Here is a 5,250-nt window from a genome sequence, read left to right as displayed (position 1 = left end):
CTTGGTGTTCGTGTGTGTGAAATTCAAGGCACAAAAGGTTTATACACAGAAAAAAACAATCTTCGATGGTTATGAGGGAGGGGAGGGGTGGAGAGGGGAAATCGCTAGGTAGTAGACAAATGAGAAAGACAATATGGGGAAAATCACAGCTTGACCAAGGCAAAGTCATAGAAGCTTCCTGGACACATCCAAACACCTTGAGGGACCGAATTGCTGGAGCTGAGCACTGGGGGACCATAGTCTCAGGGGACATCTAGGTCAATTTGCATAATATAGTTTATAAAGAAAATGTTCTACATCCTACTGTGGTGAGTAGTGCCTGGAGTCTTAAAAGCTTTCGAGTGGCCATCTAAGATAAATCTATTGGTCCCATCGCATCCAGAGCTAAGGAGGATGAAACAGACAAGGAAAATACTAGTTGGGAAAACTAATGGGACCACATGAACCACAGCCTCCAGCAGCCTGAGCCCAGAAGAACTGGATGGTGCCCACTACCACCACTGACGGCTCTGACAGGGATCACAATAGAGGGTCCTGTACAGACTGGGAGAAAAATGCAGAACAAAATTCAAAATTACAAAAGACCAGACTTTCTGACCTGACAGGCTGAAGGAACCACTGAAAGTGTGGCCCCTGAACACCTTGCTAACTCAAGCCACTAGGTCCACCTTTCAGGCAAAGATTAGACAGGCCTACAAAGCAACATGTGAGGAATGTGCTTCTCAGTTCAAGTATACAAGACCAGGTGGGCAACACCTGTCCAAAAGCAAAGACAAGGCAGGAAGGGGACAGGAAAACTGGATGAATGGATATGGGAAACCTGGGATGGAAAGGGGGAGAGTGCTGACATGTTGCAGGGATTGCAACCGATGTCACAAAACAATTTGTATAAATTTTTGAATGAGAAACTATTTTGCGCTGTAAGCTTTCACCTAAACCACACACACACAAAAATCTAAGGCACAGCTGAACATAGGCCTTGGGATCCTGTCTGGCTTGCTGGCAGGGCCTGGGAGGGTTTAAATTTCTGCTCTAAGTGTGACTAGAAAGGAACAAGGACCTTCTCTTTGGCCGCCCACTCTGTAGTTCCAACTTGCCACAAATGTTAGGAATTTGCTCTATCAAGTACACAGCCCAGGTCTTTTCCAATCCTTTCCACTTCTCCACCTTTATGGTAGCTTGTTTGTAGCAGCATGTGCAATTGGTTCAAGGGAAAGAAGACATCCATTCAGTCTGTATATACTTTTGGTTACCCATTATCGCTAAGCGCTTTTCTAGGACTCATCGGTGAATGAAAAATTCTTGTCCTCATAGAGTTGATATATGATATTACAAGCCAGAGCTTGCATTACAATGTTGTTGCCCATGTCTAGTGTTTTCAGTAGCTAATTTTCTGAAGCAGATCACCCGGCCGTTTTTTTTAGTCTTTCTTAGTCTGAAAGCCCTGCTGAAACATTCACTACGGATGACCCTGCTGGTATTAGAACAACATGCAAGCCACCGTAGTACAACGAACTGACCGGTGGTGGCTGCGTTACAATAAGGTTGTTCAATTTTGTGCATCTGTTTGCCCTCTGGTTGTCCTGTTCATTGTAAACAGAACTTCCTGTTAGAATTTGACCATTACTTTTAGTGGTTCATCCAGATTACTCTCAAATGACTTGTTTGGACTGCACATAAACTCATTCCAGCTAAGAATGGCTATTCTTCCCCAACTTGGAAAGTGTTCCTTAAGCATCTTTTCTTGCCCCTTTCTCGCTTGCTAATGTCAAAAAAAGGCCAATCTCAAAGACTCTTTAAAGCTCAATTTTATCCTTGTGCTGCCTTCTATTCTTGGAGGAGGGGGAGGAAACCATATTTTGAATGTTCACAATATGTTGGGTGCTGTGCAAAAAGTGCTTTACATGGATTGTTCATGTAATATTCCCAATAGCCTAAGAAGGTAGTGTCTTCACTAGGTACGGTCAGTAACTTCCAAGGCTACACCTGCAGGCAGTAGCAGATGTGTGTCCAGAATCCAGGTACTCTGTCTTGGAGCCCCTGCTCTTCACTATTAGCCTCTGTAGGTACCACAGGTTAGTGCCTTTTGGTGTCACCCTTTCCATCTTGACCTACATCCTGGAAAGGGAAATGTGAGGTGGTTTGGGCAAAATCTCCCCACCTCCAATTTTTGTGGCCAGAGTCGAAGAGTGAGCACCCTGTTAGTCTTTCTTCCCCCCGCTAGTCCGCCAATTACAAATTACCAAACAAAAGGATAACAGAGTACCTCATTCCAGGCCTAGCCAACTTGCAGGCCTGAACTACAATGAAGAGGGCACTGGAGTGAAGCACAAGTGGAAGCACATGTACCTTGGGAGAAGGGACTATTTTTCTTCATATCTAAACTTACTGAGGAGATCCACGTGCTGTGCTCTGTGCTGGGGATAAAGATGGATAAGATGGTTCCTGCTTTTAGTCATTCACTGCCGAGCAGAGGAAAGCTGCATGTAAACACTGAGCGCTTACACAGGAGTAAGCACAGGGAGCCATGAGAACAGTGGGAGACACTTAGCATGGTCGTTCAGGGATAGGAATTTGGAAATGATACCTGGGAATTTTGATGGGACCTGGGATAAGACTGAATCCTAAAGGATGAGTCAAAGTGAGATAAGCGACCAGATTCATTTTAAGAAAGGTAGTGCTGGGAGTGGATGTTTTCAGGCCCAGGGATTTTTCACAAGAAAAGGCACAGGAGCAGAATCCAAGGAGCTATAAAAAGATTTTGCTCGGGTGTCAAGTTTAAGGAGGAGACTAGTAGGAAATGTGAGAGTGGGGTAAGCTGGTGCCAAGTAACTGAGGACTTGGTACCTGGGTTAAGGAGCTGACTTTGTCCTGAAGGAATAAAGAGCTGTGAGCAAGAGAGTCTTGAACAATAAAGGGCCTTCAGCAAGGGAGTGGTCAGATAGGCATTTTTTATCTCTAATGACGAGAATAGACTAGAGGGAGAGGGGCCAGTTAAAAGGCAATTATACTCTCATGCTCTGATTGTGGTTTCTGTCTTTTTCCGCTAAAAGTAACCAGAGCTTTTTGGAGAAATGGTGATTAGAGGTGTATGGCAGGAAATGTACAAGGTGTAGCTAAAACGTAATGTGCTAGAAAGCAAATAAGCTATCAAAGATGACTAGTATCATTCAAAAGGACTCCAGAGCCCACCTAAAGAGGCTCTCAGTGGCCAAAGATGGGATAATTTGAGCATCAATGAGAACTATAATGGCAATGGATTGAAATAAAATATTTTTAAATCCATAAATTCATGACGATATTCTAAAAAAGATCTCATTGGTCACCTTTAGAAGATGCTAGGAAACCAACCACTTCTGAATACTTGTTAATAAAGGGAAAGAAACAAGCATTTAATCCTTTCTTTTTTAGCACTAGCTGTACTTCAAAGCAAAAAAAACAAAGGTAAGTGAAAGTTTCTCTCTATAGAAATACTCCAGCCAGTAAATGAAGGAATTACAGGCTTAGTTTAAAACTATTTTGTAAACCTCTAATGAAATAACAAAGCTAAGCAATAATAAATAGCTATTTTTTTTTAACATCATAAGAGACAACCTGATATAATGTGTCTCCTGATGAAAGTTAACACCACCAACAATGAAGATTTTTCCAAACAAAGAATTTGAACCTGAATTGCTAAGTTCTGTAAAGCACCGCATTACAGGAAAGACAGGGATCAAAGGAAGAAGTGACATGCATCATGGGAATGCAATGAGCAAAATCCAATAAATAGAAAACTCTAAGAGCAAACAATCTGGTTTCTTCAACAACAAAAAGTGGTTAAAAAAAAAAAAAAAAAGAAGAACAAAAACAAGAGAGATTTATGAGCCATATCAACAAAATGCAATGTTGTAGACCTTGTTTGGACCCTGATTCAAATAAACCGACTTTAAAAGAAAAAGAGAGAGCGAGAGTCAGACAGACAATTGGGGAAATTTGAACCCTGCAGTGGCCATTCTCCAGGATGGCCCCCTAAGGATCCTTGGCCCTGAATTTCACCCCCTGGTGTAGTTCCTTCCCACACTGAAGTAGAGCTGGCATAAGTGACCAATGGAATACTACAGAAATGTGTGACTTCCGAGGCTAGGTCATAAAAGACACTGTGGCTTCCGCTTTGGCTCCTTGGAACCCAGAAGGGGGAAATCAGTCACAGGTTCTGAAGACACTCAAGCCGACTTGTGGAGAGGCCCTCGAGGAGAGGATCTGAACCCCCTGCCAATAGCCAACACCAACTTGCCAAACATTGTAAATGAGCCACCTTGAAAGTGGATCCTCCAGTACCTGTCAAGCTTTCAGGTGACTGCAATCTCATGAGGCATTGAGCCAAAACTGCCTAGCTAGATGGTTCCTGAATTCCTGACCCACAGAAACTGTAAGCAACAATGTTTATTATTGTTGTAAACCACTGAGTTACACAGCAATAGGTCACTAATATAAATGCAGACTGGAGAGTTGATGACAGTAAAGAATTATTGTTAATGAGGAATGCTAATAATGTTACCATGATTATGGTCTTCAAAATTTGCTCTCTTTTAGAGGTGCATACCAAAATATTTGTGGATGAATTAATATGATGTCTAGGATTTACTTCAAAATAATACAGTTGGGTGGTAGCAATAGGTAGAGGAAGAGGAGGGTATAGATGAAGAAATAAATGCTCATGAGTTGATAATGGTTTTAGTTAGGTGATAGACATTTTCACTGTACTATTCTCTCTACTTTTTTGTATGTTCAAAATTTTTTATAATAGAAAGTTTAAAAAAAAAAGTTACAGTAGCCCAGGAAAGAGAAAAGAAACAGAGCAATAGTTATAAGGACAGGAGGAATGACAATAAACTAAAATATTTGGGGAGAGAAATCTCCAGGCCTCAGTGATTGATTAGATGTGAGGAGGTGAGAAAGACAGGAGAACAAAGGATGGTTCAGGTGGTGTGGGTCATGGTCCTATCAGCCACATGATGCTGGACAACTTCGAACAACCTTCTCAGTACTTCTGTGCCTCATTTTCCCATTTGTAAGATGAGTATATTAACAGTATTTATTTCATAGGATTATAAAACTAAGGAGTCCTGGTGGTGCAACAGCTAAGCACTCGGCTGCTAACAGAAAGATTGGTGGTTTGAACCTACCCAGCAGCTCCAGAGGAGAAAGACCTGGTCACCTGCTCCTGTGGAGATTAAACCCAAGCCTAGAAAGTCTTATGGGGCAGTT

This window comes from Loxodonta africana, chromosome 4 (assembly GCF_030014295.1).
Source record: "Loxodonta africana isolate mLoxAfr1 chromosome 4, mLoxAfr1.hap2, whole genome shotgun sequence".
In the NCBI taxonomy this organism is placed as follows: domain Eukaryota; kingdom Metazoa; phylum Chordata; class Mammalia; order Proboscidea; family Elephantidae; genus Loxodonta; species Loxodonta africana.
This window is presented reverse-complemented; position numbering follows the sequence as displayed.